This window comes from Natator depressus, chromosome 11 (assembly GCF_965152275.1).
Source record: "Natator depressus isolate rNatDep1 chromosome 11, rNatDep2.hap1, whole genome shotgun sequence".
Classification (NCBI taxonomy): Eukaryota; Metazoa; Chordata; order Testudines; family Cheloniidae; genus Natator; species Natator depressus.
In genome coordinates, this window is record NC_134244.1 from 78,494,612 (window position 1) to 78,509,765 (window position 15,154).

The following is a 15,154-nucleotide window of genomic DNA, read 5'->3' on the forward strand; positions in this document are numbered from 1 at the left end:
CCCCCCCAATATTGTTCCCTCTTCCTCCTTCCATTTTTCTATTGGAAAAAGTGGGGAAAGGTTCCTGTGTCCTCTCCCTTGCACGGAGGCTCGTGTGCACGGTTCCCCTATCCTCTCCCTTGCACGGAGGCTCGTGTGCACGGTTCCCCTATCCTCTCCCTTGCATGTAGGCTCGTGTGCACGGTTCCCCGTCCTCTCCCTTGCACGGAGGCTCGTGTGCACGGTTCCCCGTCCTCTCCCTTGCACGGAGGCTCGTGTGCACGGTTCCCCCGTCCTCTCCCTTGCACGGAGGCGCGTGTGCACGGTTCCCCTGTCCTCTCCCTTGCACGGAGGCGCGTGTGCACGGTTCCCCTGTCCTCTCCCTTGCACGGAGGCGCGTGTGCACGGTTCCCCGTCCTCTCCCTTGCACGGAGGCTCGTGTGCACAGTTCCCCTGTCCTCTCCCTTGCACGGAGGCTCGTGTGCACGGTTCCCCCATCCTCTCCCTTGCACGGAGGCGTGTGTGCACGGTTCCCCTGTCCTCTCCCTTGCACAGAGGCGCATGTGCACGGTTCCCCTGTCCTCTCCCTTGCACGGAGGCGCGTGTGCACGGTTCCCCGTCCTCTCCCTTGCACGGAGGCTCGTGTGCACAGTTCCCCTGTCCTCTCCCTTGCACGGAGGCTCGTGTGCACGGTTCCCCCATCCTCTCCCTTGCACGGAGGCGCATGTGCACGGTTCCCCTGTCCTCTCCCTTGCACGGAGGCTTGTGTGCACGGTTCCCCTGTCCTCTCCCTTGCACGGGCGCTCCGGCATGCACGGTCCCTTGTCTTCTCCCTTGCACGGTCCCCCCTTCCTTCCCCTCGCAGGGGGCTCGCGCGCCCGGCTCCCGTGTCCTCCCCCTTGCAGCGGGGCTCGCCCTACCCGCTATCCCGGCCCCTTCCCCGCCGGCCCCACTGCCTGACCAGTTCCCCCCCCGCCCCGCGCACGTGGGCACCGTGCCGCCCGCTCCGCCCCCGGCCGTGCGAGTGGCCGCCGCTGGCGCCGCCCTCTGCCGGCCCCGCCCGTGACATCAGCGCGGCTCCCCCGGCCGGCCGGGTCCGGGCTGGCTGCGCTGGGGCGGGGCGGCTGCTCCTCCGCGCCGGGCACCGTGCGCCGCGGCCATCGCAGGGAGCAGCGCGCGGCGCCGGGTAAGGCGGGGGCGCCCGGCCCCGTTCGCGTCGCGCCCGGGGCGGGTGTAAACGGGGAGTGGGTTGCTCAGGAGTCAGGGCAGCTGGTGGGCTGTAAGTGGGGAGTAATCCGGGAGTGCGGGCTGGTGTAAACGGGGAGTGGATTGCTCTGGAGTCAGGGCAGCTGGTGGGCTGTAAGTGGGGAGTAATCCGGGAGTGCGGGCTGGTGTAAACGGGGAGTGGATTGCTCAGGAGTCAGGGCAGCTGGTGGGCTGTAAGTGGGGAGTAATCCGGGAGTGCGGGCTGGTGTAAACGGGGAGTGGGTTGCTCAGGAGTCAGGGCAGCTGGTGGGCTGTAAGTGGGGAGTAATCCGGGAGTGCGGGCTGGTGTAAACGGGGAGTGGGTTGCTCAGGAGTCAGGGCAGCTGGTGGGCTGTAAGTGGGGAGTAATCCGGGAGTGCGGGCTGGTGTAAACGGGGAGTGGATTGCTCAGGAGTCAGGGCAGCTGGTGGGCTGTAAATGGGGAGTAATCCGGGAGTGCGGGCTGGTGTAAACGGGGAGTGGATTGCTCTGGAGTCAGGGCAGCTGGTGGGCTGTAAGTGGGGAAGAAACTCCTGGAGAGTCTGGGCCAGTGTAAAGGGTGCGTGTGTGTGACTGGTGCAGTTAGTGCTGCTGCTGTGGAGTGAATGGGGACTGAAGTCCCTGGGGTCAGGGCTGGTGTAAACAGGGAGGTGACTTAGAGCACCCCCCAGGCTGTCAGCCAGAGGGGAGTGGGGCGCTCTGCGGTGGTGTGTCTCTGGGAGGGTCAAAGTCCATGTTTTGGTCCATCCCCCCCCAGCCTCCTGTCATGTGAGGCTTGTCTTGGGGCTTTAGCAAATGAAACCCAAGGGGGTGGGGGGCGTCAGCTGGGTTTGGGGGCTGCCCGGGGGAACATTGCTTTGTCAGTCCTCAAAGTTCCCCTTTCCTGCACACTTCAGTGGCTTGTCCATGTTTTAAAGGAGTTTTAGTTCTTGGTCATTTGTGTCTGAAGCACGAGGGTGGGTCTCCTCTTGGCTTCCCCTGCCAGCCCCTGAGCTCAGGGACAGGATCTTCCCTTAAAGAGGGATTTGGGAGGTAACTTGCACTGTGGTGGTCTTGGGTTTATTACTGTCATGGGGAGATGGGGGAGGGGAGCAGCTGCATCGAAAGCCCTGCCTGTTTTCTGGGCTTCACACCAGAAATCCTCATTGGGGAAGGAGGAATGAGAGAGGTTTTCCCAGGCTCTGCTTGAGCTAAATCTGCATGTGGAAGTACTGCCAAAGAGTAATGCAGCATCATATTAAACTTTTATCACTGGTTAGCCGTGGTCTGGTTCAATACACAATATCACTGTGTTCCTGGTTATGCTCTACTTTGTGTCATAAAAATTAAGGAGAACTAAGTTTATTGGTATTCGCTGTTTAAAGGGGTAAAAGATTAAATCAGTTCAGCTAATAGCATTTGAGTGCAACAGTAAACCAAGGGGGTGGAGGGGTGGAGAAACTCCGACATAGTTTCCCTGAAATCAAATCCATTTACACCAGCCGAGAATCTGCTGAGGGGTCTCTAAAACATAGTCTGTTTCTTTATCAAAGGCAACTTCTCTGTTCAGAGGTTTGCTTTGTTTTGGTATCCTCAGATGGAAGGGAGGTCTTGAATTTTCAAAGGATGATTTGTTTTGTTGTTCACAGCCTGTGTGAGGTAACAACACCTTTATACAAAAATATACTCTTAAATCCTTATTATTTCGTCAAATTAAATGGCATTGTATGGAGACAGAAACTGTATTAGGCTGTTATTGAGGTTCTTTGTATTCTCTTGGGAAACACCGGTTTTAAGTTGCCTCCAAAGCATTCGTTTGTGTAAAGGAAATGTAAAAACGTTAGTTTTCAGACAGGGAAAACGGGTTTCTCATACTTGTGGAATATTAGGTTTTTGAAGGACCTAAAACTTCTGTAGGAGTGCTGGAATCTTAAACCATCCCAGTTGCTAGCCAACACTGTACAGATGCTGGCTGTGTGTGTGTCATCTTCCTCATCAATAAATATTACGACAGCAGTTGTTGAGTAACTTAACTCTGCCAAACTTCTACTGTATATAACAGAGGAAGCTCTTTCCACTAGTTCTCTTAAAACACTTGTGCAGTCCTCCAATAGGAAAGTGAGCCTGATTTGGTACATAGTCAGTTCTGTAGATCTGTGTCTTTTAGAAAACTAAGCTACATTTTTAACATACATTGTAAAATGATGATCGTTCTGTGTGGAAGGTCCCTTAGCATTCATCTCCTGTGGTTAACCCTTTGTAGCTAAGGGGTGCTTTACAAATATTGATGAACAGTCTAACCCCAAAGAGAGAGAGGAGCCGTGCTGCCCAGTGGATGGAGTACAGGACTGAGAGTCAGGAGAACTAGGTTCTATTCCCAGCCCTGCCACTGGCCTGCTGGGTGACCTTGGGCGAGTCATTTCACCTCTGTGACTCACTCCCCTGTCCCGATGACTGTCTTGTCTGTTTAAACTGAGAGGTTGTAGCAGCAGGGTCTCTCTGTCCCTGTTTGTACATAGCACTGTGGGGCTTCAGTCTCAGTTGGGGTTTCGAGGTGCTGCTGTTACACACAAAGCCCTGGCTGGATAGATTTAGTTGGGGTTGATTCTGCTTTGAGCAGGGGGTTGGACTAGATGACCTCCTGAGGTCCCTTCCAACCCTGATATTCTGTGATTCTATAGTAGTAAAAAGTTGACATTTTGTGAAGGCCCTAAAATGACTCAGGTTATTTCTGCACTTTGCATTTCTGAACAGACAAAGCAAGTTCCACGTGTCTGTACAATAGTGTCTGGCTCTTAAAAAACTGGCTCACTGTTCCCAGATATTGTCCATTCTGTTAAGAAACCCCAACCTCTTGTCAAGACCAAACTTCCTGTGATTGCTCCTTTGGTCAAGCAGGGCCTAGGCACACTTTCCATCAGATCTCACTGTCATGGGAAGCTGCTAAGACTGTTGCCAGGCCCATAATCATGTGCTGTTTGTGACTAATAATTAATTGCATCTAGTTCTCTTTTGGTATTAGTCGGACTACAGGAAACACTGACTACGAAGGACCCTTCAATAACAACAGATGGTGCCGTAGTTCTTTCTAAAATGCAATGTGGATTTGGAAACAAGTGCTAATCCTCTCTTTATGATGGCTCTGACCCTTGTTATGTCTTACATCTGATCAGTTCAGGCCTAAGATTGAGAGGGCGGGTCTGATTTCTTGCTTATCTCAGTAGTTCAGTATTGTGACATCCCCAGTATCCCTGCTTTCTAGGCTGTTGCACTGAACGTGTCCGAGAAGCTGCTTTTCCATGGCTCCTGCTTGATCCAGTATTTCAGACAGTTACATTCTGCAGGACCTGCGTTAGCCTGGGAAATGGAGCCTTGCCTCTAGTTTTACTTGGTAGCAAGATGTTTCATCTCAGGAGTGACGTTTGCACTTCAGATGTTTGTGTTGGAGGTGAATAGATAACAGATCCTAAATGTGGAGTCGGATGGTGTGGGTGGAGCTCTCAGTCCTTCTCAGAAGTTTGGGGTGCACATTTGGAAGTTACCTTGGAAGCTTCCCCTGATCCTGGAATTTGGAAACTTTAAAAAATGGTTTGAAGACTTTAGTCTATTTCCACCCCTCCCCTTTGTTTCTCAGAACTCGATCTATTAAAACACCAAATTTAAAAATGTCATTCGTAGAAGGGGGAGCAGAAAGCCCCCTGAGAACTGTGGACAATAGACTTCTTAAGGGTCCCTGGAATAGCAGAGAGATGCCTACAGATGTTCATCTGGTGGCGTTCCCTCCTTGCTCCTTAATTCCCTCCATGGCTGGGTGCTTTGCACTAAATTGCTGGGTATTCATATTGCAAGCAGTGGGAGTTTTGTATTCAAGGCCCAAAGCAAACAGTAAACGCAGGGACAAAGTGGGAACTGCTGAATTTTGTCATCGGAGCCTGAAGTTGTTGCCTGTCAGGGTGTGCTACCTGGCTACTGCTGCATTGGGCTTTGGGCGTTGGGAAAGAGGTGAGGTCTGTGGGTTAGGGGTGGAGGGACAGGGTGGGTAGGATTTGCCATAGAGAGGTTACATGTTGTTGTGGTTATCTATCTAGCACCCAGACTAATGCTAGCTGCTTTACCAATAAGTAGAATAGACACAATCTCTCCCCTGAAGGTTTCAGAGTAATAGCCGTGTTAGTCTGTATTCGCAAAAAGAAAAGGAGTACTTGTGGCACCTTAGAGACTAACCAATTTATTTGAGCATAAGCTTTCGTGAGCTAAAGAGCTCACTAAGGGCCTGCACCAGAGCCCACTGGAGTCAGCTGGAATTCAATTCACTTCAGCGGGCTTTGGCTCCCGTCCTAATTACAGGCATGACCCGAGCAGCCCCGGAAAGAATGGGCTGCAATAATATGGCTGTGGGGCTCTGTGCATTTTTATACCTATTTCTTGATGATCTTATTATACATTAAATATGGTGCGTGCGCACTGCCCAGCCACCTTCCATGTTTCTGTTGACCCGCTTCCGTGGAGCAGGAGTTGTTCCACTTCCGTCTGTGCCAGAGCTCCCATCTGATGACCATCCCTTCGATTCGATTACCACAGCAGTGTGGAATGGGCAGGGATGGCTCTTCCCCTAACAAAGGGGGGGTTTGTATAAGGACAGGCTGATCTTTTTTCATGTTTCTTGATGTGATGTTTCCGGAGCTGGCACACTGAGCCAGACTTCCCTCATGATGCAGTGAGTCTGTCCTCGTTGGCTTGGCTGTTGCCGCTTCTGTGCGGCAGGGTATCGTGGAGTGATGTAGACGTGTGGACGATGCTCCACACGTTGCTTGAAATATAACTTGCTTGCTAAATGCACTGGCAAAATGAGAGTCCAGCTCTGTAGTGTCTGACATTATTCCTCCTGTTTCTTCCCCAAGAACTGGAATCCAACCCTCAAGCCAGAGGCTGTGAGAATAGGCTGCCCCCATGACGCAGAAATGCTGGTCTAGGGGACAGGCCTTGCACAATACCCTGAAGGTTGGTTAAATGCAGGTTCTGTCTGAGGAAGTCTCTGCCAGCTGGGTGAGGCTTACGTGTTGTGGGTGATAATCAGCTACCAAAATAAACGTCTCTCCAAAGCACCAATCTTAAAGATATATGTCGGTGCTTCTCTGTTGCCCTCATCTGCCAGTTGTTTGACCGTTGCTTAGATTTAAGAAGTTGTATCTTCTCCTTCACCCTTTTTGTTTGCATTGTGGTGGTTAGATCATGTTAACGGAGGGCTTCAATACAAGTGGTGAGAGAACCTCCTTCTGGATTAGTGCAGGCTTTGAGTTATTTTGTTCTTCACCCAGGCCTGCAGTCACCTTAACCATCTGTGTAACTTCAGTAGTACTGCTTGTGTGAATCCAGTCCTGTGCCTGAGATCCAATTCAACAGTGTGCTTAGATCTAAGGAAGTGAATAGGCCAGATGGGTGAAATCCTGGCCTTGCAAAAGTAAATAACAAAACAGTCATTGGTTGCACTGGGTCAGGATTTAGCTCATTGACGCCGGTGGGATGGCTCACCTGCTTGAAGCTGCGTGTGTGCACAAGTATCTTGCTTGAGGGTTTGCAGGACATTATACAGGGCAACATCTTCCATTTGTGTAAACTACCGTAGCTCTGGTGAAATCAGTGGAGCTGTGCCAGCTTAAACCCTTAGCTGGAGTAATCTCTCTGAGGTATGCATAGAGGTTAAAATAGCAGCCTAGCACTGTCTTCCCAGAGAAACTTTTCTCTTAGCGAAATTACTTATGATGCTGAACAGTGGTTTGACTCCTTGATAAGCTGACAAGGTGGGTGAGGTAATGTACGCTATTTACCTCACCCAGCTTGTCTCATGTACCAACACAGCTACAGCATCCCTGAGAGGTTTTAATTTTTGGCCTGTTGATAGCTAAACTTCCTCTGTTTGCTGCTAAATCTTCTTTGTTTGTTTAGCCAAAGTGCACAATTGATGCGGCTGGAGGGCCGAGAGCTGCTGTATTTTGGGTCACACACAGGAGGACTCTGTACCGTGTTGGGGACTGCTTCAAAGCTAATGGGTGTTTGTAACCCACTGATCAGTGGGTGTCAACAGCATGCTCTCTGCGCCTCTTCCAAAGAGGATACTAATCTCTTACTGTTCTCAGCTTGAGAGCCTAGCTCCAGCTGTAGAGACTCCTGCTCTGAGTTGGGAGGTCCCTTGTCCAGTCCTGGGTGTCAGCCAAGATGGCAGTTGCCATGTTTTCATTGACTTTGGATCCGACCCTCATGCTTTTGCCAAGTGATGCTGGTGTGATTCATGTGCTGTGGAGAGGAGCTCTTCCTCCTTGGGTGCTTCCAGCTTTCCAAGAGAGGGCTCACGTGTCAAAGAGCCATCATTTAGAGTGGCTATACAGGCAATTCATAGCCTGGAGCAGGCGTGCCAGAGAAATAGCATCATAAATTCTGTCTCCAGACTTCGAGAGAAATAGTCTGGTTGACTCAGGGGAAAAAAAATCTACAAGCTACACTGAATAGCTCAGTGCAGATGTGTGGCTAATGTGCAGCAACTGTTAAAGCAACCACGTTGTGCCTAGATTCTCTAAAAATGGGCTAGAGAATAAGTCAGTTCTCTGATGCCCTGTAGCGTGATGGTTTGGCTGTCATCTGAACACTTTGTTCAGTTCAGGCTACCTCGCCTCATGAAATACATAAAGGATTGAAAAGGCTTGCCTGCAGAAAAGCAAATAGCATGATTAGAGCCATGGCTGAGTGTATACACTGTGCAATGAGATCATAAAATTGGGATTAATTAGCCTAGAAAGAGAACTTGTGTGAGGGAGGGGGATGTAATGACGGATATAACAACAAGGGCTCGCTACTCTTTCTTAATACGCAGCTAAAGAGATCACTCGGTGAAACTGTAAGCCATTACATCTGAAACTAGCAGAAGGAACCACTCTTCAAATACACCTAGATGGTGTATTATTAGGGGAAGCTATTCCTTTGGCCCACCTCTTGACTGTTGAGGTATAAGTGTTGCCTACCTTTTGCATTGCTACTTAGGGAGTCTAGTAACATCAGGTGGAAGATGTGTTGAAGAAATCAAGAGAGGATACAGCTTGCAAAAAATGTATCCAACATCTTCCAAAGACTTCAGTGGTGTTGAGATTGAAAGCTACGTATCTGCATTAGATTGCTGAAGTGCTACATATGGATGTAAGTGCTCGACACTGAGACACGACTCAGTGTTCTAAACTGGTCAAAAATTAGCTGGATGACCAAAACTATGAAGGGCAATGAGAAAGATGAGTTTAAAAGGAGCACAGTTACTTGAGACCCTAGGTGAAAAATAACATCTTTCAGTGGACATGTAGCTTGTCGATTGCAGAGCGACTTGATTCCAGCACTCGTACTGTCGGGCAAGATGGCAGGGAAACCAGGAAGAAGATGATGGAGCCAGCTAGGTCAGAAATCTCACCAGATTGGCTGGTATCCAAAGGATGGTGGAAGTTTTACAATTCTGTCGCAACTGTAGAAGATGGAAGGTGGTGGTGGACGGCCTTCATGTTGGAGATGTCGCTGGGAGGGATAGTGTGTGGGAGCCACTGCCAAATAGCTTTGGGATTTTTAAAAAAGAATCTGATCACACTGCACCTTTGAAACACTGGTGCTTAACCTCTTCCATGCCGGGATCTAGCAGTATGGGAAGGATAAGGGGGGGTGGGGGTGACCCTCTGCTGTAGAACGCTTGCAGCTATGCAAGCTGTTAGAAAATGCGGATACATGGTGCTTTTATCAGCAGATCTCAAAGCACTCTACAAAGGAGGTTAGCATCATAACCTCCCACTTACACATGGGGAAACTGAGGCACACAGTGCGGGGGGGGGGGGGGGGGAGAGTGACTTGCCTGGCATCACTCAGCTGGCCAAAGGCAGAGCTGGGAATAGAACCCAGGCCTTCCAATACCAGCCCAGTGCTCTGCACACACTGCCTCTGACTGGAGCAAGGGGAAGTCTAACCTTGCTGTTTGACATGGGCATAATCTTACTGCTTGCGCGATGCAGGAAGTAATTTGTTCCTGTCTCATGACTTTCCATAAGTGGGTAGGTGCATGAATTGGAAGACTCTGCTGTTTTAAAATAGAGTTGCTGTTGTTTTTAATCAAATATACATTAGGATCGTACATTATGCAGTGATTAAACCCAGTCCGTGACTCTGTGCTTGACAACATAATTCTATTTTCATTTTAAGCAGAAATCGGTTTGTAAAACAAAATTTTTTTTAACCTGCTGGGATTATTCCGATGAGACTGTTTAATTCTTTAATAATAGCATATTATTAAAAAAAAAAAAGGGGGGGGGGGGAAAGAAATGCATTTAAATATAACAAGAAGCCGTTCATTAATTGTATTATAACATGTAAACCTTTCTGTGCTGAGGCAATTAGTTTATGTATGAAGTGCTACTTATGCATCATTGGAGGTCAGGGAAATATGAACATAACCTCGTCTAGAAAAAGAGCATCTTCAGGCCTTTTTTTTCCAAGAGGATGTTGCAAGTTGTACTGCATTCATATTTTGGCACAAAGACTCGGAATTTTGAAAAGCTGATGCCTTTGAAATAAATAGAAAAAGTACATACCTAATCGCGTGTTCTGATGCTCTTGCTGTATTTTTTCCCCCTTTGCCCCCAGTCTTAGTGCCTGAGCTTTGCAAACAGCAGGCAAGCTGGATATTGACCTACCTCAAGGCAGACCCTGGTTGAACTTCATGGAAAAGGGTATAATATTGTTCAACAACATTGGGGTAGAGAGCACTCAGGGGTTTCTTGAATAAAAACTGGAACGTTAGGCAAGCTTTTCAGAAACCCTGGCCAACAAAGAAAAGCGCCCTAGTTGCTATTTGCCTGCGGTTCTCTACCCACAGTGATATCTGCGAGAACGCTTACCTGCTGCTGTAGCTCGCTGGTGAATGGATGGTTCGGGTCCCTCTCTGTGTCCACTCCACAGAGGCAATGAGTCTGTCACAGCCCCAGCTCTTGGGACCTTTTTTCTGTGTAGCTCAAGCTGTAGCAGCTTATACTTTTAGCTCTGGCTCACATGGTGGCTGTCATTGTGGGTAAACGTTGACTTCTTGGTGACTGACTGCTGCTGGTTCACAACAGGAGGATCAGTCTCCAAACCCTACTTGTGGTTATTCCAGGAAAAACGTCATTCATTGTAATTGTTGCATCTGCTGGGCTTCCCAGTCTCATTTAGCTTCGTTAAGGGACAGAAGAGTCTGGATTAAACATCTTCCTATTGTCCCATCTGTTAATATAGTGACATCAATGGGGCCATACTGATTTGCACCAACCAAGGATCTGGCCCTGTGTCTTGACAAGATAGCAGTGGCTGCTCAAGTAATGCCACGCCTGTCTGCTTTTATAGGGGGGCCTGGCTGCAGAGTGAAATGTTAATGGTGCAGTTCTAGGACACTTTACTGTGCAGCATTTCCCTTTGCAAAGTATTTTTATGTGGTAGCTGCTAGCGTTGTTTGTTGCATGGCAACTATTTGAGGCCAAGTTACATACCCGATGATTGATTGATTGATTGATTGATTGGGGTGGGGTCAGAGCAGGTGAGAGAGGCTGTGGGATGGGTGTGTACACATCACTTCAGGCAATTGTTGATTATTTATATTACAGTACTACATAGAGACTCTGAGACTGAGGCTCTATTGTGCAAGGCCTGTACATACACAGGGAGAGACCTCCCCTGCTCTGAAGAGCGGGCAATCAAAATAACCCATGCAGACAACGGGTGGGTAGGGAAACAATGCACAGAAGGGTAAAGTGTCTTAGCCAAGGTCTCACATCAGACCAATGGAAGAGCCAGGAGCAGAATCCAAGTGTTCTGGCTTACAGTCCACTGTTCTATCCACTAGGCCGTGCCACTTCCCCACATTCAGCGCACATGAATGCTTTCAGCTGCTAACGCATAACTTAAAGCAATACTTGAACAGTAAGAGGGTGATCAATCAGCTGGTAACTCTGTCTGCACCAGGAATTGCTGTCAAATGAGACTTCTTAAATTCGAAACAATGTTTAGTTTTGCTCTAATATTAGCTTATGTATTTGTAAGGAGCAGATTGCGATACACAGCTGTAATGTTGTTGCCTGGCTTTCTCTACAAGGACTGGAATTGCTATCTACCATTTTCTTACTACATGTGAGTAAAGCATGAATACAACATCTGTATTCACCCCGCTAACACACCAGCCTTCAGGCCCTGATTTTCATTGTCAGGGGCTGCGGAAGGTGATGTAACATCTTTCAATCCATGGAGGGGATAAAGGACGCAGACTGTGCTGACACAAGAGACCTCTCTCTCCACTTCCGCTTCTTCCCCCTCCAAATCTTCCATCTAGGTGATTTAGAAGAGTAACACTGGTCGACTTTATAAATGTAAGCGTGTCAGAGGGCACCGCTCTGGCTCTCGGTGGCTGTTTTCTCTTGCAGCATTCGCCACTGAGGGTGTGAATCTGATCTATGTAGCTGCAGTACCCAGAGGGTTTGTGTATTGACATAAAGGACAGCCCTCTGTCTAATTAACAAGCTGCAGAATGTATAACTTTCAGAAATATGAATTACAGCCTGTGTTCTGTAGGAGGCAATAAACAATAAGACCTAAAAGTGCCTTCAGGAGCTGAAATGGCTTCTCTTTCTAGTTGTAGTAGATGCTTTCAGATACTTTTTTTTTTTCTTCAATTTTTTGCCCAACTCTCATTTTTTCTGTAAGCTCCCTCCCTCTTTCCTCCCAGCCCAAATACCCATCTTCTCAGACGCACGGCGAGAGCTTTATTCTCAGCAGCTCAAACAGTTGAATTTGGTTTTAGTGGGTTTTTTCCTACTCAAGTTGTGTCTTGGCATTTTACCAAGTAATCTGACAACACAGCAACCTTTGGGCACTCCAGCAATAGACACATTGTCTTGCATGTTAGAGCCTGTTTCATTGAGGGGTGACTTTGAGAATATTAGGGTTCCCCTCACATTTAACTTTCATCTGTCGACACCAAGGAGACCTCTGTTTGCTCTCTCCCCGGCAGGATAATCTCTCAGCCTGTGCAGCACTGTCCCTAGCATGGGACTTAAACTCACAACTCTGTGGTCCAGCCTGAGGGCAAAAGTGCTACCTATTCAGACATGGTCAAGAGGAGCATGTCTTAGGAAAAGGGATTTGGTCAACAGCATGCACGCTCATTAGTGAGCTGATCTATGGTTAAGGTTGAACTAGCTTCCTGTTAGGCCGGTGTTACCATCTCATGACTTGTTTTTGGTTGGTACTGTGACATTTGGTGGCCGTCTTTAGGTTACAGCTCCTGGGGTCAAGTGATTTCATTCGACATTGGTGAGGCCTCATCTGGAGTACTGTGTCCAGTTTTGGGCCCCACACTACAAGAAGGATGTGGAAAAATTGGAAAGAGTCCAGCAGAGGGCAACAAAAATGATTAGGGGACTGGAACACATGACTTATGAGGCGAGGCTGAGGGAACTGGGATTGTTTAGTCTGCGGAAGAGAAGAATGAGGGGGGATTTGATAGCTGCTTTCAACTACATGAAAGGGGGTTCTAAAGAGAACGGATCTAGACTGTTCTCAGTGGTAGCTGATGACAGAACAAGGAATAATGGTCTCAAGTTGCAGTGGGGGAGGTTTAGGTTGGATATTAGGAACAACTTTTTCACTAAGAGGGTGGTGAAACACTGGAATGCGTTACCTAGGGAGGTGGTGGAATCTCCTTCCTTAGATATTTTTAAGGTCAGGCTTGACAAAGCCCTGGCTGGGATGATTTAGTTGGGGATTGGCCCTACTTTGAGCAGGGGGTTGGACTAGATGACCTCCTGAGGTCCCTTCCAACCCTGATATTCTATGATTCCAGCTTGCTTTTATTTTTGTAAATGAAAGTTTCTGTTCTTTATGCTTGCAGAGAGAAGCTTGCAGTTTTGAACCAGGTGCATGTGACGTTGCACTCTATATGATTTTATGAAAATATGCTAATTAGTGTGAATATAATGTAACTGGAATATGCTCCATGCAAAAGGTTTCTTGTAAGGTATCACTACAAAGCTTATAATCTACTGAGTGTGGTCATCCTATTTGTGTAAGTGTATCACTCTTGTATCTGGCACTAGAAATATGAAATATAACTCTGAGGCCCTATTGTAGTTCTGCAAAGTGTGGGCCATTAATGGTGGATTGGAATCTTGATGGCTCCCATCAACCAGGACAATTGACTGTGGGTGGCTCTGGTTGCAGGCAGGCCTTCCTGTGAGTCAGGCTGGGAGGAATGAAGGCTTGGGGTCCTACAGTGACATGTGACCATGTCACCTGAACTGGAATCCATCTTAAACCTGGTGCTTTTCCATTTAGAAGGAGGGGTGGGAAACCAGAGAGGGACAAAGGATTCCCGCCTTGTGAAAAGCTGTATAAGGAGGTGAAATGGAACAAAGGAGGTGGCAGTCATGAGAAATTCCCTAGCTACCACCTGAGCTGGAACAAGGGCTGTACCAGGGGAAAGAACTGTGCCCAGACTAGGAAGGCATCCAGTCTGTGATAGAAGCTTATTGAAACATCTCTGAGGGTGAGATTTTTGTCTGTATTCAGTTTTCTTACTGTATTAGGCATAGACTTGCGTGTTTTATTTTATTTTATTTGGTAATTTGCTTTGTTCTGTCATTACTTGGAACCACTTAAATCCTTTTTGTATTTAATAAAATCACTTTTTACTTATTAATTAACCCAGATTATGTATTAATACCTTGGGGGGGGGGGGACAGCTGTGCTTATCTCTCTATCAGTGTTATAGAGGACGAACAATCTATGAGTTTACCTTGTATAAGCTTTATACAGGATAAAATGGATTTTTAGGGGGTTTGGACCACATTGGGAGCTGGGTATCTGAGTGTTGGAGACAGGAACACTCCTTAAGCTGCTTTCAGTTAAGCCTGCAGTTTGTGGGGGGATGTTCAGACCCGGGTCTGTGTTTGTAGCCGGCAAGCGTGTCTGGCACAACCAGGCAGGGTTCTGGAGTCCCAAATTGGCACGGAAAGCAGGGGCAGAAGTAGTCTTGGCACATCAGTTGGCAGCCCAAGGGGGTTTCTGTGATGCAACCCATCACAGTGCACACTAAAGACTCTAAGTAGCCGGCAAACACAAAGGACCCTAATGTTTTTCTTACGATTTCTTTGGGAGGGGTCTGCTGTCCCTAATTATTGTCTGACCCCCCACTTCCCCCCAATTTCCGGCAACTGTGAAAATTTAAATGCTTTTAAATGCAGATCTTGTTCACTGAAATTATATAAAATTTAATTCTGCCGAGCCTAGCTGTAGGGACAGAAGCACTCTCTTGGGCCTGTATAAGCTGCATCAACCCTCGGAAGGTTTGTTGGTATAGCTAAGGGTATGTCTGCGCAGCAGGTGTGAGTCATAATTGACGGCTTGGGCAGATGTACTCAGGCAGGCTCTGCTCGAGGTGAAAAGGTGTGTGGGGCCGTGGCCCGGCCCGGGTTGGTGCTTGGTCAGCTGCTCGTGCCATCATGGCCGCGCTGCCGTTTTTAGGCGCCAGCTGGAGCAGAGCTAGTGTATGTGCATTTACCTGTACTGAGAATTACACCTCCCAACTGCAGTGCAGACACCACGATCCCACTAAAGCCTTTCTAGTGTAGACCTGGCCCAGGCCAGGCGAGGTTGGAGGAAATGACAAAGGATTATGTCAGGTTTCAGAGTAACAGCCGTGTTAGTCTGTATTCGCAAAAAGAAAAGGAGTACTTGTGGCACCTTGGAGACTAACCAATTTATTTGAGCATAAGCTTTCGTGAGCTACAGCTCATTTCATCGGATGCAAACTTCAAATCCAGACTCCTGGAAGTTTGCATCCGATGAAGTGAGCTGTAGCTCACGAAAGCTTATGCTCAGATAAATTGGTTAGTCTCTAAGGTGCCAC

General features: G+C 48.1%; 1 protein-coding gene across 1 annotated transcript in view; it reads left to right on the forward strand.

Annotated features, from left to right (window-relative positions):
• The first annotated feature begins 1,113 nt into the window (after positions 1-1,113).
• The window catches only part of SH3BP4 (SH3 domain binding protein 4), a 141,578-nt gene continuing 127,537 nt past the window's right edge, over positions 1,114-15,154 (forward strand). The window contains exon 1 of the mRNA XM_074968233.1: positions 1,114-1,165. The gene's annotated coding sequence lies outside the window, so the exon portion shown is untranslated. The remainder of the gene's footprint in view (positions 1,166-15,154) is intronic.